Genomic DNA, 27174 nt, shown 5'->3' with positions numbered 1-27174 from the left:
TTAGGAGACGGTTGAATAGAGATCATCGATAACAACACGAACCGCTATCGGGATTCGTACCCAATGGCTGCCTCCGTCGTGCCACACCAAATTATCAAATGAGTAATCGCCTTGGATCTTTCATGTTGCCTTGAAGCTCACCTTGAAAGACTATGAGCTTGTATCCTTGCCAAACACCAACACCATAGGTTTGACCAGCATATCAACTCCAGCAGGGGGCTCAACAAATGCTTTATACACAGAATCAGCTTGGCCCACATTGGTGACAGTCCTTGATACTGTTTCCGATGACTTGAGATTTGGGATGGCGATTGATGGGAGATTTAGGTCAAACAAAGATTTCTGTGTTGCTATACAACTACTGTTTGTATCTGACCCAAGCATGCAGTTGAACAATTTCTGGTAATCTGAAGCATCGATGTCGTATATAAGTCCAGGACCACTTGCATGAGTCGGATTAATAAATCCAGCTCCATAATCAAAAGGATTTGCAATATTATTTGGGGTTGCATCAGCTAGTAACGGGACACCGTTGTTGTCTATAATGTATGCTGCAAAACAACTTAGTTCTATTAAAAAATGCATTATGAACATATGATTTTCTTTTTGGACATATAATGTTCAACATACTTCGAAGTCTATGGGAAGACGTTGTTATCCTAATAATATAATTAGCCTATCCCTACCGGTTGTCATTAGTGCTGATTTGAAAGCAGCAGGTTACCAGTCTGGATGGAGTGACTTGAGCACAGCTATAATGCCGGATACATGTGGGCAAGCCATCGATGTCCCTGAATCGAAGAAGTAGAGCCCCAGTTCCTTGTAAATACCAACCTGTGGCGCCACTACTAAAATATTCACCCCCCGTAGAGCAACGTCAGGCTGTTTACAATGCAGTGTGAAGGTATCATTTCATATGTTAAGAACAGTGATATGTTAACGACACAAAGATCAACAAATTTATGATGTAAAAACTGTAATTTTGCAGTATATACCTTGAGCACTGCAGGATAGACGAAGCTTGGACCCCTTGATGAGAAAGCTGCAATCTTTGGAGTAAGAAATCCACTACCACTTGTTGTTTGACTTACAGAAACCTTTGCTACCAGATCCTGACTGGTACTGTTGAGAAGGAGAAGTGTTTAAGGCCAACTAAAGTACCAAATATGCACGTACATTCTGAATAACAAGAGTAAATTTCACAAAACTGCAATTTTTAATGCACAAAGTGAAGGAAATATGCCCTAGAGGCAATACTAAAGTTGCTATTTATATTTCCTTATATCATGATAAATGTTTATTATTCATGCTAGAATTGTATTAACTGGAAACTTAGTACATGTGTGAAAACATAGACAAACTGAGTGTCACTAGTATGCCTCTACTTAACTAGCTCGTTAATCAAATATGGTTAAGTTTCCTAACCATTGACATGAGTTGTCATTTCATTAACAGGATCACATCATTAGAGAATGATGTGATTGGCTTGACCCATCCGTTAGCTTAGCGCGATGATCGTTTAGTATGTTGCTATTGCTTTGTTCATAACTTATACATGTTCCTATGACTATGAGATTATGCAACTCCCGAATATCGGAGGAACATTTAGTATATGGTATCAGAGAGGACAAACCCTAGAAGCTAGCCTATGGTATGATTGTATATTTTCCTATGGACTAAAACCCTCCGGTTGATATAGACACCGGAGGGGGGCTAGGGTTACACAAGGTCGGTTACAAAGGAGGAGATATCCATATCCGTATTGCCTAGCTTGCCTTCCACGCCAAGTAGAGTCCCATCCGGACACGGGACAAAGTCTTCAATCTTGTATCTTCATAGTCCAATAGTCCGGCCAAAGGATATAGTCCGGCTGTCCGGAGACCCCCTAATCCAGGACTCCCTCAGTAGCCCCTGAACCAGGCTTCAATGATGATGAGTCCGGTGTGCAGTGTTTTCTTCGGCATTGCAAGGCGGGTTCCTCCTTCGAATACACCACGGAAGAGTTTGAATACAAGGATAGTGTCCGACCCTACAAAATAAGTTCCACATACCACCGTAGAGAGAATAATATTTCCACAAATCTAATCTGTTGACGCGTTTTGGCAGCATGACATCACGCCACGGCCCGTTAATTATTAGAACCGTTTTTCTTTAATCAGCCCGCACATAACGCGAGGCGGTTTCTTGACACGTCTTGTCAAAGCAGAGATCGTGTTCCCCTTATCACGGGATTCTCATCAATACAAACGTGGGTAACCCAACCGTGCTTGTTGGTATGACTCCTAGATCTTAGGTAAGTCTCGAACGGCCACGAGGAGGACGCCTGATATTCATCCCCTTTATAAAGGGACAAGGCTTTTTGTTTTTCCCTCTTGTGCTCAATCGAATCCTTCCCCCGCCTCGAGTTCTAACACCCAAAGCTCAGGTCAGGTGCTTCGGACCTTCAATCATGTCCGGATCCAGCCTTTAAGGCCGGTGGGTGCCTTCCTCCGCCACGGAGGAGGACATCAAGAAGTTGAGGGAGGCCAGATATCTGACCGCCGAAATTTCGCATAGGCTGCCCGCCCGAGGGCAGGTCGTCCCTACTCCCGAACCCAACGAGAGCATTGTGTTCGTCTCCCACTTCCTCCGAGGACTAGGCCTCGCTCTGGATCCCTTTGTCAGGGGTCTTATGTTCTATTATGGTCTGGATTTTCATGATCTGGCCCCAGATTCCCTTCTTCTCATCTCGTCATTTATTGTCGTGTGTGAGGCCTTCCTCCGCGTTACCCCTCACTTCGGCATGTGGCTCAAGACCTTCGATGTGAAGCCGAAGATGGTCGAGGGGCAGTACGAAGCGTGCGGAGGTGCTTTAATAAGCAAAATTGCTGACGCTCCATGGCCAAAGGGTTCCTTTCCAGAGGTGTCCGGATTGTGGCAACGGGAGTGGTTTTACGTCACAACTCCTCGAAGTGCCAAATGGGTAGCTGCCCCCACCTTTCGCTCGGGCCCCCCCACCACAACTGATGTCATGGATCAACAGGGGGCTGAGCTGGGGTCCAGCCAAGGACGTGCCAATACTGCAGAGCCGTATCCGAGATCTCTTCGAGGGAGATTTCAGTTTGGTTAAGGTAATGCAAGTTATGGTGGTTCGTCAAGTCCAGCCTTGCAAACGCCGGCCCCTCCACATGTGGGAATTCAACCCGGAAGGACCGTGCACTATTCAGAATTTCCTCGGCATGACGCACGAGGAGATGTGCAAATTGTTCTTCGGAGCCCAAATAGAGTTTCCGGACACTACCGAGGACGTGGGCCTGAGCTGCAACCGCCCTGCTGCCCAAGTAAGTAATCCCCTGGCCGAACACACTGTCCTTTTGTTTATCATGACATCATTCTGACGAATTGCTCTTTGACCAGGATTGGATAGCAAAGACGAACATGATCCGGTGTTCGGCCCCCCTTCCTGAAGGCTTGGACAATCCGGTGCTGGAAAAGATGCTCGAGCCAGCACCTCGTCTAGTGCCCTTAAAGGAAGATGGAGGGGGGAATAAAAAGGGCGAAAGCGGGCCTCCATCGCTACCTATTCCAATCGAAGGAATGAGCGCCTCCGCGAGGGAGGATAACCAAGGGGAAGAATCTAACATTCTCCCTCCCCGGGGAAGGAAGAGGACTACCTCTGAAGATCCGGAAACTAAGGTTTCCAAACGGGAGAAGAAATCTCCGCCAGAGGGTCCTGCCTCGGAGGGTATTCTTGCCGCACAATGTCCGCGCGGGGATCAGCTCTCTACCGAGCTGTAAGTAATCAAAAAGTACTTAATAGTGAAGATATCCTACCTTGCTTGTGAAGACAATAACCGATGCTTGTAAATTGTAGTCCAAATCGCAGCTCTTCTCGACAGAGTTCATCTTCGGGGGATCTTCTTCCGGGGATGATGGAGAGCGAAACGCCTCCCCAGACTCCCCAGCTCAAGAAGCGGGCGACCTTGAAGTGTCGTCGCGAAGGGTATCTCCGGATCCAATATCGCCGGAAGATAACCCTTTGGTTGCCCGGCATCCCCAGTATCCGGCTCCTGAGGAGAGCGACATCAAGGGTCCGTACAGTGTGCGGTCGGACATGCTGAAGGATCTTCTGGGGCAAGCTGTCGTCTCGGAAGCACATCGTACGCTAATGGGTACGGTAATTGAAAGGATTTCATCCGCTGAAAGCTGTTTGCACGAAGCTTTTATGAGTCTGCTAAAAGGCTTCGAGGTACGTGAAATAATGTATGCCTTTAACAGTACCACATACGTTAGGTATGCCCATGCAGATAGTAGCCCCTGAGACTCTAGTTGTCGTCGAGAACGGTGGCAAACAGAGGATCATAGTGCCAGGTAATAACCAGACCGCCTTTATGTGTAGGTGGTTGAAGCTCCGGTGGCTAGCCGGACTGATGGGTTTGCCGAACTAAAGCGGCAGCTGGATGCGGCAGATGCCGACATCGTGCTTGTCAACAAGCGGCTTGACGAGGCACAGGGTGAGTGATTTTTTCTGGTGATCGTCACATAGTAAGTGCAGCATGATGCCAGTATCTTTAATATGTTGTGACTGCAGATGGAGCTGCCACCGTGGAGACCCTTCGAGCGGAGCTTGCCCGAGCCAAGGAGCAAGCGAGGAGTAGCAATGCGGCCGCTTTAAAGGCGGTCAAAGAGTTAAGAGCCAAACAGGCCGCGCATTGCAAGAGCAAGGAAAAAATAGCCAAGATGGCTGTAGAATTAAAAGATGCTGCTGACCATTACCGACTTCTTGAAGAAGAAGACCGGGCGAAAGCGACGGACCTGGAGAAGGCCCGGGTGGCTGCCAAGGAAGCCCGCTACAAAATTAGAGCGATGAAGGAGGAGCTGAATCAAGCTGCACATATCATGTCTGGGAAGCCCTTCTTGTTGTGGACTAAGTTCGGAGATCCAAAGTATGCTCCTCTAGATCGGCTATGCAGTTCTGCGGACGAGTACATGGATTTGATTGCAAGTGCTGCTGATGCAACCGAGTACTTCAAGGATCAGAAAGGTCCCGAAGTGGAGAAGCTGTTCTGGTCACAGTTTCACGCTCCAGTCCGTCCACTGCTGCCGAATGAGCGATTGACCGGTTGGGCCGAGCTCCATAGGTTGTCCGGACTTGCCATGAGGTCCGTTGTGGATCACCTGTGACCGGGAGGGCCAAGGCCGAGTAGCTACTTCAGCTTAGTGCAACAATTCTTTGAGGCCGTGCCACGCATCGATGCTGTAAAGAGATCAACGTGCATAGAAGGTGCGCGGATGGCCCTTGCCCGTGTCAAAACATACTGGGCGGAGATGGAGGCCACCACTATTGCGGCACAGGGTTCGGCCATAGGCCGAGTGGCTGCCGAGCACTACTTTGAAGAAGTCCTTGAAGGCGCTCGCTCGATAGAGGCTCAGTGCTCGAAGAATATTATTTTCTAGTGACATGTAGTCCCATTGTACAAACAATGTTTTTCTGAATTAATCAAGGCTGTATTTATACTTTTGCCCGAAAGTACTATGATGCCTCCTGTGCGGCCGTTTATGTATATATGTATATAACCTGAAAGTTTGCAGTAGTTGGCTTCCGCACCCACGCATATAATGCGGGGGTGTTCGCAAAATATGCATATCCACACTTGATCCAATGTCTTGGTCCGTTAAGGAGGTGATAGCGTAGCGAACAAGGCAATCAGACTATATTGCTTTAACACTTTCACTTAGCCATAGGAGTTTGACAGTGGGGCTACTATATAGCCCCTGGTACTTCTGCGCTCGTCCGAATACGGTGCGCGTACGTACATGACCGGGAAACGGCCCTTCGTTAATGCGGAGGAATCCCGAAGATTCCTATTAGTCATCGAGTGGTTGACAAGTCTCTCGCTATATCATGATAGTCAGTTTTCGGCTTTCTCTACTGAGGTGCTCATCCGGACGAACCAGGGCACAATCGCAGTAGTTCTCCCAGTGCTACCTTAGCGATATAACGGAGCGTAAGGTACCAAAACGTGAGAGCCGGGCAAACCCAACATTTGACCAAAGACATGATTCAGAGCTGATGCATATAGGGCCAAAATCGCGACACCGAACACTCCCTAAGGTGTTTGGTCTTTATAACATATACCGGGCTAAACAATGCCCTTTATAAGAAACCCCATGTATTCAGGTACGTGCAAAATCCTGGCATGGCCACATGCCAATAACGCCGGCATCCTTCTCGGTTGTGTGGAGTATCCGGAGGATGTGAGCAACAAGAGACAGTAAAAAAGGTTTACGCAGGGCCTTAATCTAAAAAGAAACCTTTTGGCGGGTCCCTGCTGCACGTCTACGCCTGTGTCTCCGTTGTGCCATGTCCTGGACGGGTGTAGCACGATTGTAACCTGCAAAAAGGAAAGAACTTAGATGAAGGTTGCCGTGCCGAAAAGAAGAATGAGTTATCAGAATTCCAGAGAAGCCTAGTTGAGCCGGGCTGGCCGTGATTACACGTGGGAAGCCCCTGGTATCGCTTTATGAGGGTTTGAAAACCAATCTTATACATGTATGATGGAACGCCGGACTCGTCTAACCGTGTCCGTGGTCTTGACGACCTGCCATTTTTCTGGTTGGTGAGGCCGTCTAGTGTGTGGTTGTTAGAGCCGCCGCGTCCTCTTCCGTATGTGAAGAACGGTTGGTATTTCCGCTAAATGTAATGACGCCTCGTGGACCGGGCATCTTGAGCTTGATAAAAGCATAATGCGGTATTGCGTTAAAACGAGCGAAAGCCGCCCTTCCGAGTAGTGCTTGAAAATCACTTCGGAATGGAGCGATGTGAAAAGTTAATGTTTCACTTCGGAAGTTATCAGGAGAACCGAATACCACCTCTAGTAGTAGAGAGCCCGTACAGTGGGCCTCTTGGCCTGGTATTACTCCCTTGAAGGTAGTATTACTGTGGCTTATTTGTGTCGGGTCTATCCCCATTTTGCGGACTGTGTCTTGATATATCAGATTGAGATCACTGCCGCCGTCCATGAGGACCCTTGTGAAATGGTACCCATTTATTATTGGGTCTAACACCAAGGCCGCCAGTCCTTCGCGCCGGATATGTGTATCGTGATCCCTACGATCAAAAGTGATTGGGCAGGCCAACCAGGGGTTGGACCTAGGGGTGACGGGCTCGATGGCGCGTGTGCATCGGAGTGCGTGATTGCTTCTCCTCCTTGTCACATTGATCATGTTTACTGTTTTAACCTCCGGTGGGAATTTTTTTCTGTCCTCCGGCGCTTTGCTGGCGAGGTTAATCCTCGTCTTCGCTTGGTGTCTCCTCCCCTTTGTGTTCAGCGTTTAGCTTACCGGCCTACTTGAAGACCCAACATTCTCTGTGGGTATGATTTGCAGGTTTGTCTGGGGTGCCGTGAATTTGACAGAGCTTGTCAAGAATTTTATTTAGGCCAGATTGTCCTTCTCTGCTGCCTTTGAAAGGCTTTTTCTGCTGACCTGGTCGGGAGCCCCTGAATCCGGCGTTTACCGCCGTATTATCTAGGCTACCTTCTTTATTTCGACGCTTGTTTTTGTTGCGTCGTGGTTTACCATTGCCATCCCTTACTTCGGATGTGCTTGGGTCGCTGGTGCTGCTACGGGCCAACTAGCTGTCTTTGCCCGCACAAAAGCGGGTCATGAGGCTTGTTAGGGCTGCCATTGTTCTCGGTTTTTCTTGACCGAGGTGTCTGGCGAGCCATTCGTCTCGGACGCTGTGTTTAAAAGCTACTCCAAAGCTTTCGGGCGGACTCTCCGGATTGTTGGATTATGTGACTTAAACGTCTGCATCCGGAGGTCGGACATAAGTCCCTTTAAAATTGGCCCGGAAAGCGTCCTCGAGCTCCTCCCAACCTCTAATTGAGTTTTCGGGGAGGCTTTTCAGCCAGTGCCTAGCTGGCCCTTTAAGCTTGAGGGGCAAGTATTTAATGGCATGGAGATCGTCTCCACGAGCCATATGAATATGGAGGATGAAGTCCTCTATCCAGACTCCAGGGTCTGCGGTTCCGTCATACGCCTCTATGTCCACTGGTTTGAATCCTTCTGGGAATTTGTGATCCAACACCTCATCAGTGAAACATAGTGGGTGTGCGGCACCCCTGTATTGGGATGCGCCATAGTGTTCGGACGGTTGTAGTATTCGGTGCTGGTTGTGTACCGTAGCGTGCTTCCTAGATCCATAGATAGATCTGGTCGCGTCGGATTTTTGACGCAAGTTCTCACGTAGAACGTGTGTTGACTTATGCGTGACTTTGTTAGCCGCTCTATCGCGTTCATGGGGTGGTGGATCCGGCCGGTTGGCCGTATCACTTATTGGCTGTATGGGCTCTAAGGCCTCGTCGTCGAATTCTGGTAATAGCTTGCGCTTTGGATAGCTATTTGGGTGGTAGCTTCTACCATACTTTTTTACTTTGTTCCACTTGTTGTTGAGTGTATCTTGTGCAACCTTGAGCCTTTGCTTCTGTTTCTTCAGGCTTCTCGCTGTGGCAGTAAGCCTTCTGCGGAGGTTCTCTTGCTCCAAGTGTGTTTCCGGGATGATGGGTGCATCATCGTCCGGACTGTTTTCTTCCCTAGATGGGGATTGATGATGCTTATCTTTGGCGTCATCATGTTCGGACGTCGGATCCGTACTATGTTTGCTGTTTGCATCTTGATCGTTTCCTGCCACTGGGGTGGTGCAGTTGTCGTCTTTTCCGGAGTCGCCTGGACTATTGTTATCGCTGTTTTTGCTATGGCGGGACTTAGGGCGGCGCCGCTGACGTCGGCGCTTGGGTTGCTTCTTGGAGGGGTCATCCTCCGCTTTCTCGTCGCCATTGGCTTCGTTGGGGGTGTCCACCATGTACACATCATGTGATGAAGTAGCGGTCCAGTGCCCTGTGGGCGGTGGTTCTGGTTCGTCTCCGGCTTCGTCGTCCATACCGTCGAAGTCCTCGGAGCCGAAGTCGAGCATGTCAGTTAAGTCGTCGACAGTGGCTACTAAGTGAGTGGTGAGTGGGCGCGAATTTCTTCGTCGTCCGCATCCCATTCTAGCCGTACATAGTTCGGCCAAGGTTCTCCTGACAGGGATAGAGACCTTAATGAATTTAGGACATCTCCAAAAGGTGAGTGCTGAAAGATATCCGCGGAGGTGAACTCCATGATCGGCGCCCAGTCGGACTCGACGGGCGCGGATACGAGCGGCTCGGAGTCCGTGACCGAAGATGAATCCAGTGGTTCGGAAACACGGCTCTCGTAAGGGGTGAAGTCAGTATCCGGCTCTATCACCGCTGAGAGTGCGGCCTCCATGGCGGGGTCCATCCCTCCGCTCTCGGATTGCGCGACTTGTTCCAGGTTAAAAACCGGAGTAGCTGCGGATGCGATCTCCCGAACACTGTCCGACGGTAGAGTTACGTCTTGCTCGTCGTGACTGTGCGGCGCGTCCGACATGGGCTCGAATCCGTCGAAGATCAAGTCTTCGTGGACATCGGCCGTGTAGTTCAAGTTTCCAAATCTGACCTGATGGCCAGGGGCGTAGCTCTCAATCTGCTCCAGATGGCCAAGCGAATTGGCCCGCAGTGCAAAGCCGTCGAATATGAAGATCTGTCCGGGGAGGAAAGCCTCACCCTGGACCGCATTGCTAGCAATGATCGAAGAAGCCATCGAGCCTTATGGTGATGACACAGAGGAACTCTCATGAAAGCACCAATGTCGGTGTCAAAACCGGTGGATCTCGGGTAGGGGGTCCCGAACTGTGCGTCCAAGGCGGATGGTAACATGAGGCAGGGGACACGATGTTTTACCCAGGTTCGGACCCTCTCGATGGAGGTAATACCCTACGTCCTGCTTGATTGTTCTTGATGATATGAGTATTACAAGAGTTGATCTACCACGAGATCAAAGAGGATAAACCCTAGAAGCTAGCCTATGGTATGATTGTATATTTTCCTATGGACTAAAACCCTCCGGTTGATATAGACACCGGAGGGGGGCTAGGGTTACACAAGGTCGGTTACAAAGGAGGAGATATCCATATCCGTATTGCCTAGCTTGCCTTCCACGCCAAGTAGAGTCCCATCCGAACACGGGACAAAGTCTTCAATCTTGTATCTTCATAGTCCAATAGTCTGGCCAAAGGTTATAGTCCGGCTGTCCAGAGACCCCCTAATCCAGGACTCCCTCAGAGATTGAACTGGGTATTGAGATACCGACGATCGAATCTTGGGCAAGTAACATACCGATGACAAAGGGAACAACATATATTGTTATGCGGTTTGACCGATAAAGATCTTCGTATAATATGTAGGAACCAATATGAGCATCTAGGTTTCACTATTGGTTATTGACTGAAGATGAGTCTCGGTCATGTCTACATAGTTCTCGAACCGTAGGGTCCGCACGCTTAACATTCGATGACGATCGGTATTATGAGTTTATGTTTTTTGATGTGCCGAAGGTAGTTCGGAGTCCCGGATATGATCACGGACATGATGAGGAGTCTCGAAATGGTCGAGACATATAGATCGATATATTGGAAGGCTATGTTTGGACATCGGAAAGGTTCCAGATGAGTTCGGGCATTTACCGGAGTACCGGGGGGTTACCGGAACCACCCGGGGAGTCAATGGGCCTTATCGGGCCTTAGTGGGAGAGAGGAGGAGGCGGCCAAGGTGGAGGGCGCGCCCCCCAAGCCCAATCTGAGTTGGGTGGGGGGTTGCCCCCCTTTCCTTCCCTCTCTCTCCCCCTTCCTTCCTCTCCTACTCCAACTAGGGAAAAGGGAATCCTACTCCCATGGGGAGTAGGACTCCCCCCTTGGGCGCGCCTTGAGAGGGTCGGCCCTCCCCTCCTACACTCCTTTATATACGAGGGAGGGGGCACCCCATAGACACACAAGTTAATTGTTTAGCCATGTGCGGTGCCCCCTCCATAGATTTCCACCTCTTTCATATCGTTGTAGTGCTTAGGCGAAGCCTTGCGTCGGTAACTTCATCATCACCATCATCATGCCATCTGCTACCTCTTGAGCACTGCGTTGGTTTTCCCTTGAAGAGGAAAGGGTGATGCAGTAAAGCAGCATAAGTATTTCCCTCATTTTTTGAGAACCAAGGTATCAATCCAATAGGAGACCACGTGCGAGTCACCTCATACCTACACAAACAAATAAGAACCTCGCAAACAAATAAGAACCTCGCAAACAAACACCCCTAGCTAGGCATAAAAATGAAGATAGATCTAGGTATTGCCATCTTTGGTAGGCAATTATTCAATATGACACCTATAACTCCTAGGAGTTTCTTTATTTTTATTAATTATCAAACTCCTAGGCACGAAATCGAGAAAATCATTTGTAGCAAAAGGTTCCTTAAGGATAGTGAGAAAGTTGGGGTGAACACTTATGGATTTGAGGTCCGCATTTTCCTTACTAGAAGTTTCACCCTTATTTTTAGGAACATACATCAATTTGGAAATATTAGCATTAGGAGGAGTGTTTTTCACGGAACAAAAGGCAGACCCAAGGTTGGTAATAATATCCTCAAATTTATCAATTCTAGTGGAATCTTGATCTATCTTTTCATTAACCATAGGTCCCTTTTCTTTAATTTTTTTTAAGAGCAACTCCTACCTTAGATCCGTATTGGGTAATTTGGTTGTGGATCTTTCTATCCAAATTTTCAATTAACTCTATGGTGGAAACTTTATTTTCAATGATTTCAAGCCATTGCATAACATGTTCCAAAGTTATGATAGTTCCGTTAACCAAAAGAGGAGGTGGGCCAAACAAATCTATCATAGCATTGTAAGAATCAAAAGTATGGCTACCCAAGAAATTCCCTCCGGTAATGGTATCAAGAATATATCTATTCCAAGGAGTGATGCCTACATAAAAATTGCGAAGAAGAACAGAAGTAGATTGCTTCCTAGTAGATCTATTTTGCGCATTGCAAATTCTGTACCAAGCATCTTTTAGATTTTCTCCCTCCCTTTGTTTAAAATTAAGAACTTTATTCTCGGGAGACAAAGGAGTAGATAAAGGACCAGCCATAACGACGAAGAAAGCGGAAAAGAGGCGAACGAAAAGAGGGCGAATAAAACGGCAAGGGTGAAGTGGGGGAGAGGAAAACAAGAGGCAAATGGCAAATAATGTAATGCGAAGGATACGAGTTGTGATGGGTACTTGGTATGTCTTGACTTGGCGTAGATCTCCCCGGCAACGGCGCCAGAAATCCTTCTTGCTACCTCTTCAGCACTGCGTTGGTTTTCCCTTGAAGATGAAAGGGTGATGCAGTAAAGCAGCGTAAGTATTTCCCTCAGTTTTTGAGAACCAAGGTATCAATCGAGTAGGAGACCACGCGCAAGTCACCTTGTACCTACACAAACAAATAAGAACCTCGCAACCAACGCGATAAAGGGGTTGTCAATCCCTTCACTGCCACTTGCAAGAGTGAGATCTGATAGAGATGATAATAATAAGATAAATATTTTTGGTATTTTTATGATATAGATTGAAAGTAAAGATTGCAAAATAAAATAGATTGAAAACTTGTATGATGGAAAATAGACCTGGGGGCCATAGGTTTCACTAGTGGCTTCTCTCAATATAGCATAAGTATTACGGTGGGTGAACAAATTACTGTCGAGAAATTGATAGAAAAGCGAATAATTATGAGAATATCTAGGTATGATCATGTATATAGGCATGACGTCCATGACAAGTAGACCGACTCCTGCCTACATCTACTACTATTACTCCACACATCGACCGCTATCCAGCATGCATCTAGAGTATTAAGTTCATAAGAACAGAGTAACGCCTTAAGCAAGATGACATGATGTAGAGGGATAAACTCATGCAATATGATATAAACCCCATCTTTTTATCCTCGATGGCAACAATACAATACGTGTCATTTCCCTTTCTATCACTGGGATCGAGCACCGCAATATTGAACCCAAAGCTAAGCACTTCTCCCATTGCAAGAAAGATTAATCTAGTAGACCAAACCAAACTGATAATTCGAAGAGACTTGCAAAGATAAACCAATCATACATAAAAGAATTCAGAGAAGATTCAAATATTGTTCATAGATAAACTTGATCATAAACACACAATTCATCGGATCTCGACAAACACACCGCAAAAGAAGATTACATCAAATAAATCTCCAAGAGAATCGAGGAGAACTTTGTATTGAGATCCAAAGAGAGAGAAGAAGTCATCTAGCTACTAGTTATGGACCCGAAGGTTTGAGGCAAACTACTCACACATCATCGGAGGGGCCATGGAGTTGATGTAGAGGCCCTCCGTGATCAATCCCCCCTCCGCCGGAGCTCCGAAAAAGGCCCCAAGATGGGATCTCTTGGGTACAGAAGGTTGCGGCGATGGAAATAGGGTTTCATGGTGCTCCTGGATGTTTTTGGGGTATGTCAATATATATAGGAGGAAGAAGTAGGTCGGTGGAGCAACGAGGGGCCCACGAGGGTGGAGGGCGCGCCCCCTGCCTCGTGGCCACCTCATTGATTGCTTGATGTCCACTCCAAGTCCCTTGGATCACATTTTTTCCAAAAATCACGCTCCCGAACGTTTCATTCCGTTTGGACTCCATTTGATATTCCTTTTCTACGAAACATTGAAATAGGCAAAAACAACAATTTGGGCTGGGCCTCCGGTTAATAGGTTAGTCCAAAAAATAATATAAAAGTGTAAAATAAAGCCCATTAACATCCAAAACAGATAATATAATAGCATGGAACAATCAAAAATTATAGATACGTTGGGGACGTATCAAACATCCCCAAGCTTAATTCCTGCTCGTCCTCGAGTAGGTAAATGATAAAAACAGAATTTTTGATGTGGAATTCTTCCTAACATATTTCTCATTGTAATTTTCCTTTATTATGGAATGAATGTTCGGATCCGAAAGATTCAAGATAAAAGTTTAATATTGACATAAAAATAATAATACTTCAAGCATACTAACTAAGCAATCATGTCTTCTCAAAATAACATGGCCAAAGAAAGTTCATCCCTACAAATCATATAGTTTGGTCATGCTCCATTTTCATCACACAAGTATGCTCTCATCATGCACAACCCCGATGACAAGCCAATCAATTGTTTCACACTTAGTAATCTCAAACTTTTTTCAACTTTCTCACAATACATGAGCGTGAGCCATGGATATAGCACTATGGGTGGAATAGAATATAATGAAGGGGGTTATGTTGAGAAGAGAAAAATGATAAAGTCTCACATTGATGAGGCTAATCAATGGGCTAGGGAGATGCCCATCAATTGATGTCAATGCAAGGAGTAGGGATTTCCATGCAACGGATGCACTAGAGCTATAAATGTATGAAAGTTCAACAAAAGAAACTAAGTGGGTGTGCATACAACTTGCTTGCTCACGAAGACCTAGGGCACTTGAGGAGGCCCATTGTTGGAATATACAAGCCAAGTTCTATAATGAAAAATTCCCACTAGTATATGAAAATGACAAAACAAGAGACTCTCTATTATAAAGATCATGGTGCTACTTTGAAGCACAAGTGTGGAAAAAGGACAATAGCATTGCCCCTTTTTGGGCCTTCTTTTTTTGGCCTTTCTCTCTTTTTTTATTGGGACAATGCTCTATTAACGATGATCATCACACTTCTATTTATTTACAACTCAATGGTTACAACCCGATACTAGAACAAGATATGACTCTATATGAATGCTTCCGGCGGTGTACCGGGATGTGCAATGACTCATGAGTGACATGTATGAAAGAATTATGAACGGTGGCTTTGCCACAAATACGATGTCAACTACATGATCATGCAAGGCAATATGACATTGATGATGCATGTCATAATAAACGGAATGGTGGAAAGTTGCATGTCAATATATCTCGGAATGGCCATGGAAATGCCATAATAGGTAGGTATGGTGGCTGTTTTGAGGAAGATATAAGGAGGTTTATGTGTGATAGAGCGTATTGTATCTCGGTGTTTGGATGCACCGGCGAAGTTTGCACCAACTCTCAAGGTGAGAAAGGGCAATGCACGGTACAGAGGCTAGCAATGATGGAAGGGTGAGAGTGCGTATAATCCATGGACTCAACATTAGTCATAAAGAACTCACATACTTATTGCAAAAATCTACAAGTCATCAAAAACCAAGTATTACGCGCTTGCTCCTAGGGGATAGATTGGTAGGAAAAGACCATCGCTCGTCCCCGACCGCCACTCATAAGGAAGACAATCAAATAACACCTCATGTTTCAAATTTGTTACACAACGTTTACCATACGTGCATGCTACAGGACTTGCAAACTTCAACACAAGTATTTCTCAAATTCATAACTACCCAACTAGCACAACTTTGATATCACTATCTCCATATCTCAAAACAATCATCAAGTATCAAACTTCTCTTAGTATTCAATGCACTTATATGAAAGCTTCTTATTATGACTAAAAGCAAATTGCCATTTTGTTCTAAAGGACTCTCAAAATAATATCAGTGAAGCATGAGAGATCAATTATTTCTATAAAATGAAACCACCACCGTGCTCTAAAAGATATAAGTGAAGCACTAGAGCAAAAACTATATAGCTCAAAAGATATAAGTGAAGCACATAGAGTATTCTAATAAATTCCAATTCATGTGTGTCTCTCTAAAAAGGTGTGTACAGCAAGGATGATTTTGGTAAACTAAAAAGCAAAGACTCAAATCATACAATACGCTCCAAGCAAAACACATATCATGTGGCGAATAAAAATATAGCTCCAAGTAAAGTTACCGATGAACGAACACGAAAGAGGGGATGCCTTCTGGGGCATCCCCAAGCTTAGCCTTTTTGGTGTCCTTGTATTTTACCTTGGGGTGCCTTGGGCATACCCAAGCTTAGGCTCTTGGCACTCCTTGTTCCATAATCCATCAAATCTTTACCCAAAACTTGAAAACTTCACAACACAAAACTTAACAGAAAATCTCGTGAGCTCCGTTAGCGAAAGAAAACAAAACACCACTACAAGGTACTGTAATGAACTCATTATTTATTTATATTGGTGTTAAACCTACTGTATTCCAACTTCTCTATGGTTTATAAACTCTATTACTAGCCATAGATTCATCAAAATGCAAACAACACACGAAAAACAGAATCTGTCAAAAACAGAATAGTCTGTAGTAATCTGTAACTAACTCAAACTTATGGAACCCCAAAAATTCTAAAATAAATTGCTGGATGTGAGGAATTTATCTATTAATCATCTGCAAAAATAATTAACTAAATATCACTCTCCAATAAAAAATGGCAGCAATTCTCGTGAGCGCTAAAGTTTCTGTTTTTTACAGCAAGATCAAAAAGACTTTCCCCAAGTCTTCCCAACGGTTCTACTTGGCACAAACACTAATTAAACACAAAAAACACAACCAAAACAGAGGCTAGATAAATTATTTATTACTAAACAGGAGTAAAAAGCAAGGAATAAAAATAAAAGTGGGTTGCCTCCCAACAAGCGCTATCGTTTAACACCCCTAGCTAGGCATAAAAATGAAGATAGATCTAGGTATTGCCATCTTTGGTAGGCAATTATTCAATATGACACCTATAACTCCTAGGAGTTTCTTTCTTTTTATTAATTATCAAACTCCTAGGCACGAAATCGAGAAAATCATTTGTAGCAAAGGGTTCCTTAAGGATAGTGAGAAAGTTGGGGTGAACACTTATGGATTTGAGGTCCGCATTTTCCTTACTAGAAGTTTCACCCTTATTTTTAGGAACATACATCAATTTGGAAATATTAGCATTAGGAGGAGTGTTTTTCACGGAACAAAAGGCAGACCCAAGGTTGGTAATAATATCCTCAAATTTATCAATTCTAGTGGAATCTTGATCTATCTTTTCATTAACCACAGGTCCCTTTTCTTTAATTTTTTTTAAGAGCAACTCCTACCTTAGATCCGTATTGGGTAATTTGGTTGTGGATCTTTCTATCCAAATTTTCAATTAACTCTATGGTGGCAACTTTATTTTCAATGATTTCAAGCCATTGCATAACATGTTCCAAAGTTATGATAGTTCCGTTAACCAAAAGAGGAGGTGGGCCAAACAAATCTATCATAGCATTGTAAGAATCAAAAGTATGGCTACCCAAGAAATTCCCTCCGGTAATGGTATCAAGAATATATCTATTCCAAGGAGTGATGCCTACATAAAAATTGCGAAGAAGAACAGAAGTAGATTGCTTCCTAGTAGATCTATTTTGCGCATTGCAAATTCTGTACCAAGCATCTTTTAGATTTTCTCCCTCCCTTTGTTTAAAATTCAGAACTTTATTCTCGGGAGACAAAGGAGTAGATAAAGGAACAGCCATAACGACGAAGAAAGCGGAAAAGAGGCGAACGGAAAGAGGGCGAATAAAACGGCAAGGGTGAAGTGGGGGAGAGGAAAACGAGAGGCAAATGGCAAATAATGTAATGCGAAGGATACGAGTTGTGATGGGTACTTGGTATGTCTTGACTTGGCGTAGATCTCCCCGGCAACGACGCCAGAAATCCTTCTTGCTACCTCTTCAGCACTGCGTTGGTTTTCCCTTGAAGATGAAAGGGTGATGCAGTAAAGCAGCGTAAGTATTTCCCTCAGTTTTTGAGAACCAAGGTATCAATCGAGTAGGAGACCACGCGCAAGTCACCTCGTACCTACACAAACAAATAAGAACCTCGCAACCAACGCGATAAAGGGGTTGTCAATCCCTTCACTGCCACTTGCAAGAGTGAGATCTGATAGAGATGATAATAGTAAGATAAATATTTTTGGTATTTTTATGATATAGATTGAAAGTAAAGATTGCAAAATAAAATAGATTGAAAACTTGTATGATGGAAAATAGACCTGGGGGCCATAGGTTTCACTAGTGGCTTCTCTCAATATAGCATAAGTATTACGGTGGGTGAACAAATTACTGTCGAGCAATTGATAGAAAAGCGAATAATTATGAGAATATCTAGGTATGATCATGTATATAGGCATCACGTCCGTGACAAGTAGACCGACTCCTGCCTGAATCTACTACTATTACTCCACACATCGACTGCTATACAGCATGCATCTAGAGTATTAAGTTCATAAGAATAGAGTAACGCCTTAAGAAAGATGACATGATGTAGAGGGATAAACTCATGCAATATGATATAAACCCCATCTTTTTATCCTCGATGGCAACAATACAATACGTGTCATTTCCCTTTCTGTCACTGGGATCGAGCACTACAAGATTGAACCCAAAGCTAAGCACTTCTCCCATTGCAAGAAAGATCAATCTAGTAGGCCAAACCAAACTAATAATTCGAAGAGACTTGGAAAGATAAACCAATTATACATAAAAGAATTCAGAGAAGATTCAAATATTGTTCATAGATAAACTTGATCATAAACCCACAATTCATCGGATCTCGATAAACACACCACAAAAGAAGATTACATCGATTAGATCTCCAAGAGAATTGAGGAGAACTTTGTATTGAGATCCAAAGAGAGAGAAGAAGCTATCTAGCTACTAGCTATGGACCCAATGGTCTGAGGTAAACTACTCACACATCATCAGAGGGGCCATGGAGTTGATGTAGAGGCCCTTCGTGATCAATGCCCCCTCCGGCGGAGCTCCGGAAAAGGCCCCAAGATGGGATCTCTTGGGTACAGAAGGTTGCGGCGGTGGAAATAGGGTTTCGTGGTGCTCCTAGATGTTTTCGGGGTATGTCAATATATATAGGAGGAAGAACTAGGTTGGTGGAGCAACAAGGGGCCCATGAGGGTGGAGGGCGCGCTCAGGGGGGTGGGCGCCCCCTTGCCTCGTGGCCGCCTCGTTGATTGCTTGACGTCCACTCCAAGTCCCCATGATCACGTTTGTTCCAAAAACCATGCTCCCGAAGGTTTCATTCCGTTTGGACTCCGTTTGATATTCCTTTTCTACGAAACACTGAAATAGGCAAAAACAGCAATTTGGGCCGGGCCTTCGATTAATAGGTTAGTCCAAAAAATAATATAAAAGTGTAAAATAAAGCCCATTAACATCCAAAACAGATAATATAATAGCATGGAACAATCAAAAATTATAGATACATTGGCGACGTATCACCGTCGTGCTGACGAAACTCTTCCTCGACCTCAGCTGGATCTAGAGTTCGTGGGACGTCACCGAGCTCAACACGTGCAGATCGCGGAGGTGTCGTACCTCCGGTGCTAGGATCGGTCGGATCATGAAGACATACGAATACATCAACCACGTTGTCCGCTTATGGTCTACGAGGGTACGTCGACTACACTCTCCCCTCTCGTTGCTATGCACCTAGATGGATCTTGCATGTGCATAGGAAATTTTTGAAATTACTGCATTCCCCAACAGTGGCATTCGAGCCAGGTCTATGCATAGATGTTATATGCACGAGTAGAACACAAATGAGTTGTGGGCGTGAGTATACACATATTGCTTGCTGTCACTAGTTGATTCTTGATTCAGCGATATTGTTGGATGAAGCGGCTCAGACCGACGCGTACGCTTACATGAGAATTGTTCTACTGACGTGCTTCACACACAGGTGGCTAGTGGGTGTCTGTTTCTCCAACTTTAGTTGAATCGGTTTCAATGAACATGGTTCTTTCTGAAGATCAAAAAGAAATCACTATACTACGTTGTGGTTTTTGATGCATAGGTAAGAACGGTTCTTGCTAGAAGCCCGTAGTAGCCACATAAAACTTACAACAACACAGTAGAGGACGTCTATTTGCAAGGCATGTTGTGATGTGATATGGTCAAGACGTGATTATATAAACGGTTGTATGAGATGATCATGTTTTGTAACACAGTTATCGGCAACTGGCAGGAGCCATATTGTTGTCGCTTTATTGTATGAAATGTAATCGCCATGTAATTGCTTTACTTTATCACTAAGCGGTAGCGATAGTCGTAGAAGCAATAGTTGGCGAGACAACAACGATGCTTTGATGGAGATCAAGGTTTCAAGACGGTGACGATGGTGATCATGACGGTGCTTTGGAGATGGAGATCAAAGGCACAAGATGATGATGGCCATATCGTATCACTTATATTTGATTGCATGTGATGTTTATCCTTTATGCATCTTATTTTGCTTAGTTCGGTGGTAGCATTATAAGATGATCTCTCACTAAATTTCAAGGTACAAGTGTTCTCCCTGAGTATGCATCGTTGCTACAGTTCATCGTGCCGAGACACCACGTGATGATCGGGTGTGATAAGCTCTATGTTCACATACAACGGGTGCAAGCCAGTTTTGCACACGCAAAATACTCGGGTTAAACTTGATGAGCCTAGCATATGTAGATATGGCCTCGGAACATTGAGACCGAAAGGTCGAGCGTGAATCATATAGTAGATATGATCAACATAGTGATGTTCACCATTGAAAACTACTCCATCTCATGTGATGATTGGACATGGTTTAGTTGATATGGATCACGTGATCACTTAGATGATTATAGGGATGTCTATCTAAGTGGGAGTTCTTAAGTAATATGATTAATTGAACTTTAATTTATCATGAACTTAGTACCTGATAGTATTTTGCATGTCTATGTTGTTGTAGATAGCCCGCGCTGTTGTTCCATTGAATTTTAATGCGTTCCTAGAGAAAGCTAAGTTGAAAGATGATGGTAGCAATTACACGGACTAGGTCCGTAACTTGAGGATTATCCTCATTGTTGCAAAGAAGAATTACGTCCTAGAAGCACCACTGGGTGACAAGCCTGCTGCAAATGCTGTTGACAACATTAAGAATGTCTGGCAGAGCAAAGCTGATGACTACTCGATAGTTCATTGTGCCATGCTTTACGGCTTAGAACCGGGACTCCAACGATGTTTTGAACATCATGGAGCATATGAGATGGTCTAGGAGTTGAAGTTAATATTTCAAGCAAATGCCTAGATTGAGAGATATGAAGTCTCCAAAAAGTTCTATAGCTGCAAAATGGAGGAGAATAGTTCTATCAGTGAACATATACTCAGAATGTCTGGGTACCACAACCACTTGACTCAGTTGGGAGTTAATCTTCCTGATGATAGTGTCATTGACAGAGTTCTTCAATCACTGCCACCAAGCTACAAGAGCTTCATGATGAACTATAATACGCAAGGGATGGATAAGACAATTCCCGAGATCTTCGCAATGCTAAAGGTTGCGAAGGTAGAAATCAAGAAGGAGCATCAAGTGTTGATGGTCAACAAAACCACCAGTTTCAAGAAGAAGGGCAAAGGGAAGAAGGGGAACTTCAAGAAGAACAACAAGCAAGTTGCTGCTCAAGTGAAGAAGCCCAAGTCTGGATCTAAGCCGGAGACTGAGTGCTTCTACTTCAAAGGGACTGGTCACTGGAAGCGGAACTGCCCCAAGTATTTGGCGGATAAGAAGGATGGCAAAGTGAAAGGTATATTTGATATACATGTTATTGATGTGTACCTTACTAATGCTCGCAATAGTGCCTGGGTATTTTATACTGGTTCTGTTGCTAATATTTGCAACTAGAAACAGGGGCTACTGATTAAGCGAAGATTGGCTAAGGACGAGGTGACGATGGGCGTGGGAAATGGTTCCAAAGTCGATGTGATCGTCGTCGACACGCTACCTCTACATCTACCTTCTGATTAGTCTTAGACCTAAATAATTGTTATTTGGTGCCAGCGTTAAGCATGAACATTATATCTAGATCTTGTTTGATGCGAGACGGTTATTCATTTAAATCAGAGAATAATGGTTGTTCTATTTATGTGAGTAATATATTTTATGGTCATGCACCCTTGATGAGTGGTCTATTTTTACTAAATCTCGATAGTAGTGATACACATATTCATAGTATTGAAGCCAAAAGATAAAAGTTTAATAATGATAGTGCAAATTATTTGTGGAACTGCCGTTTAGGTCATATTGGTGTAAAGCGCATGAAGAAACTCCATGCTGATGGACTTTTGGAATCACTTGATGCTTGCGAACCATATCTCATGTGCAAGATGACTAAGACTCCGTTCTTCGGAACAATGGAATGAGCAACAGACTTATTGGAAATAATACATATTGATGTATGCGGTCCGATGAGTGTTGATGCTCGGGCGGGTATCGTTATTTTCTAACCTTCGCAGATGATTTGAGAAGATATGGGTATATCTACTTGATGAAACATAAGTCTGAAACATTTGAAAAGTTCAAAGAATTTTAGAGTGAAGTGGAAAATCATCATAACAAGAAAATAAAGTTTCTACTATCTGATCGTGGAGGAGAATATTTGAGTTACGAGTTTGGTCTTCATTTGAAACAATGCAGAATAGTTTCACAACTCACGCCACCTGGAACACCACAGCGTAATGGTGTGTCCAAACGCCGTAACCGCACTTTATTAGATATGGTGCGATCTATGATGTCTCTTACTGATTTACCGCTATCGTTTTGGGGTTATGCTTTAGAGACGGCTGCATTCACGTTAAATAGGGCACCATCGAAATCCGTTGAGACGACACCTTATGAACTGTGGTTTGGCAAGAAACCCAAGTTGTCGCTTGTTAAAGTTTGGGGCTGCGATGCTTATGTGAAAAAGCTTCAACCTAATAAGCTCGAACCCAAATCGGAGAAATGTGTCTTCATAGGATACCCAAAAGAGACTGTTGGGTACACCTTCGATCACAGATCCAAAGGCAAGATATTCGTTGCTAAGAATGGATCCTTTCTAGAGAAGGAGTTTCTCTCGAAAGAAGTGAGTGGAAGGAAAGTAGAACTTCATGAGGTAACTGTACCTGCTCCCTTATTGGAAAGTAGTTCATCACAGAAATCAGTTCCAGTGATTCCTACACCAGTAAGTGAGGAAGCTAATGATGATGATCATGAAACTTCTGATCAAGTTACTACCTCATAGGTCAACCAGAGTAAGATCTGCAGCAGAGTCGTACGGTAATCCCGTTCTGGAGGTCATGTTACTTGACCATGATGAACCTAGGAACTATGAGGAAGTGATGATGAGCCCAGATTCCACAAAATGGCTTGAGTCCATGAAATCTGAGATGGGATCCATGTATGAGAACAAAGTGTGGACTTTGGTTACTTGCCCGATGATCGGCAAGTCATAGAGAATAAATGGATCTTCAAGAAGAAGACTGACGCTGACGGTAATATTACTGTCTACAAAGCTCGACTTGTTGCGAAAGGTTTTCAACAAGTTCAAGGAGTTGACTACGATGAGACCTTCTCACCCGTAGCAATGCTTAAGTCCGTCCGAATCATGTTAGCAATTGCCGCATTTTATTATTATGAAATTTGGCAAATGGATGTCAAAACTGCATTCCTTAATGGATATCTTAAAGAAGAGTTGTATATGATGCAACCAGAAGGTTTTGTCGATCCAAAAGGTGCTAACAAAGTGTGCAAGCTCCAACGATCCATTTATGGACTGGTGCAAGCCTCTCGGAGTTGGAATATGCATTTTGATAGTGTGATCAAAGCATATGGTTTTATACAGACTTTTGGAGAAGCCTGTATTTACAAGAAAGTGAGTGGGAGCTCTGTAGCATTTCTGATATTATATGTTGATGACATATTGTTGATCGGAAATGATACTGAATTTCTGAATAGCATAAAAGTATACTCGAATAAGAATTTTTCAATGAAAGACCTATATAGATAGATCAAGACGCTTAATTGGACTTTCACAAAGCACATACCTTGATAAAGTTTTGAATAAGTTCAAAATGGATCAAGCAAAGAAAGGGTTCTTGCGTGTGTTACAAGGTGTGAAGTTGAGTCAGACTCAATGGTTGACCACTTCAGAAGATAGCGAGAAAATGAAAGTCATTCCCTATGCTTCAGCCATAGGTTCTATCATGTATGCAATGTTGTGTACCAGACCTGATGTGTGCCTTGCTATTAGTTTAGCAGGGAGGTACCAAAGTAATCGAGGAGTGGATCACTGGACAGCGGTCAAGAATATCCTGAAATACCTGAAAAGGACTAAGGATATGTTTCTCGTTTATGGAGGTGACAAAGAGCTCATCGTAAATGGTTACATCGATGCAAGCTTTGACATTGATCCGGATGACTCTAAGTCACAAACTGGATACGTATTTTTATTGAATGGTGGAGCTATCATTTGGTGCAGTTCCAAGCAGAGCCACATGGCGGGATCTACATGTCAAGCGGAGTACATAGCTGCTTCAGAAGCAGCAAATGAAGGAGTTCATATCCAATCTAGGTGTCATACCTAGTGCATGGGGTCCAATGAAAATCTTTTGTGACAGTACTGGTGCAATTGCCTTGGCAAAGGAATCAGATTTCACAATAGAACCAAGCACATCAAGAGATGCTTCAATTCCATCCGCGATCAAGTCAAGGAGGGAGACATAGAGATTTGCAAGATACATACGGATCTGAATGTTGCAGACCCATTGAATAAGCCTCTCTCACGAGCAAAACATGATCAACACTAAGACTCCATGGGTGCTAGAATCATTACTGTGTAAATCTAGATTATTGACTCTAGTGCAAGTGGGAGACTGGAGGAAATATGCCCTAGAGGCAATAATAAAGTTGTTATTTATATTTCCTAATATCATGATAAATGTTTATTATTCATGCTAGAATTGTATTAACCAGAAACTTATTGCATGTGTGAATACATAGACAAACAGAGTGTCACTAGTATGCCTCTACTTGACTAGCTCGTTAATCAAAGATGGTTAAGTTTCCTAACCATTGACATGAGTTGTCATTTGATTAACGGGATCACATCATTAGAGAATGATGTGATTCACTTGACCCATCCATTAGCTTAGCACGATGATTGTTTAGTTTGTTGCTATTGCTTTGTTCATAACTTATACATGTTCCTATGACTATGAGATTATACAACTCCCGAATACTGGAGGAACACTTAGTGTGCTATCAAACGTCAAAACGTAACTTGGTGACTATACAAATGCTCTAGAGGTGTGTCCGATGGTGTTTGTTGAGTTGGCATAGATCGAGATTAGGATTTGTCACTCCGTGTATCGGAGAGGTATCTCTGGGCCCTCTCGGTAATGCACATCACTATAAGCCTTGCAAGCAATGTGACTAATGAGTTAGTTACGGGATGTTGCATTACGGAACGAGTAAAGAGACTTACTGGTAACGAGATTGAACTAGGTATTGAGATACCAACGATCGAATCTCGGGCAAGTAACATACCGATGACAAGGGGAACAACGTATGTTGTTATGCGGTTTGACCGAGAAAGATCTTCATAGAATATGTAGGAACCAATATGAGCATCCAGGTTCCGCTATTGGTTATTGACCGGAGATGAGTCTCGGTCATGTCTACATAGTTCTCGAACCCGTAGGGTCCACACGCTTAACGTTCGATGACGATCGGTTTTATGAGTTTATGTGTTTTGATGTACCGAAGGTAGTTCCGAGTCCCGGATATGATCACGGACATGACGAGGAGTCTCGAAATGGTCGAGACATAAAGATCGATATATTGGAAGGCTATGTTTGGACATCGGAAGGGTTCCAGATGAGTTCGGGCATTTACCGGAGTACCGGGGGCTTACCGGAACCCCCCGGGGAGTCAATGGGCCTTATTGGGCCTTAGTGGGAGAGAGGAGGAGGCGGCCAAGGTGGAGGGCGCGCCCCCCAAGACCAATCCGAATTGGGTGGGGGTCGGCCCCCTTTCCTTCCCTCTCTCTCCCCCTTCCTTCCTCTCCTACTCCAACTAGGGAAAGGGGAATCCTACTCCCCTAGGATTCCCCCCTTGGGTGCGCCATGAGAGGGCCGACCCTCCCCTCCTCAACTCCTTTATATACAGGGGAGTGGGGCACCCCATAGACACACAAGTTGATTGTTTAGCCTTGTGCGGTGCCCCCTCCACAAATTTCCACCTCGGTCATATCGTTGTAGTGCTTAGGCGAAGCCCTGCGTCGGTAACTTCATTATCACCGTCATCACGCCGTCATGCTGATGAAACTCTCCCTTGACCTTATCTGGATCTAGAGTTTGTGGGACGTCACCGAGCTGAACGTGTGTAGACCGCGGAGGTGCTGTACCTACGGTGCTAGGATCGGTCGGATCGTGAAGACGTACGGCTACATCAACCGCGTTGTCATAACACTTCCGCTTACGGTCTATGAGGGTACGTGGATTACACTCTCCCCTCCCGTTGCAATGCATCCCCTAGATGGATCTTGCGTGTGCGTAGGAATTTTTTTGAAATTACTGCGTTCCCAACACAAAGTATCACAAAATAACAGGTTGAAGAACAAATTTCACAGAATAGAACATTAGTCTATACTCTACCGGTTTATTGATCAAACATATCCCATAACTATTTATATAAGAATTGTGTGATTGTGCTTATGTAAGACTTGGTTTTGTGAAAATACATCACACTCCTGTAGTCAATAGTACATAAATCTGTTTATGTGAAATTAGTCTTTAAATTTGTAGTTTTGTGATGCACGTTATCCCTAAATAGTTATGTGAAATTGGTATTTATATATGTAGTTTGGTAATAGGCTGTTACAAAATTTATTTAGAAGACAAATGTCCCATAGAAAAACATTACATTAAGATAGACATCAAGGTAACTTTTGAACAAGCATGACTAACCATTAACCAACATATATTTTCGATAAATCATACCTGCAATTAGCAATTGTGCATTGTAGGATTAGGGTTTCTTAACATGTTTACTGTTTAGGGAACACGACTACTCCGTGGTAGGTTCGATTATTAGTAGTACCTACTTGAAAAGGGTCAAACAGGTTTTGTCTAGTTTTCTGAACCCTGGGTTGGACTACCCCACAAATGTCTTACCAGTTTACTGATGTGTAGTAGTAATGGATGCGTAGCATTTCACAAGTTATTCGTGCTCTCTTAGTCATGGTGTCTCTCCAATATTTTCATTTTTTCTCTAGAACTTATGTTTATGTATTTACTTTTGGATACTGTAACCTACATTTTATGATTTTAAATAAAATGAACACCAAAAAAATCCATACCTATTCCCAACCCCCAAAATTGTTGTCCATCAGAAGGGATTAACCCACGAGAAAATTTAGGAATCTTTGCAAAGACTTGCTCCTAAAGGAAACGACATGTGAAATTATAGTACATGCCATGTATTAAAGTGCACAAGGTACAATATCTAAACCT

General features: G+C 44.0%; 1 pseudogene; it reads right to left on the bottom strand.

Moving 5' to 3' along the window:
* LOC125554608 (subtilisin-like protease SBT3.4) lies at positions 1-26903 on the bottom strand (annotated as a pseudogene).
* Positions 26904-27174: the final 271 nt, after the last annotated feature.

Source organism: Triticum urartu, chromosome 4A (assembly GCF_056163025.1).
Source record: "Triticum urartu cultivar PI428250 chromosome 4A, HENAU_Tu73, whole genome shotgun sequence".
Lineage (NCBI taxonomy): Eukaryota > Viridiplantae > Streptophyta > Magnoliopsida > Poales > Poaceae > Triticum > Triticum urartu.
This window is presented reverse-complemented; position numbering and strand designations above follow the sequence as displayed.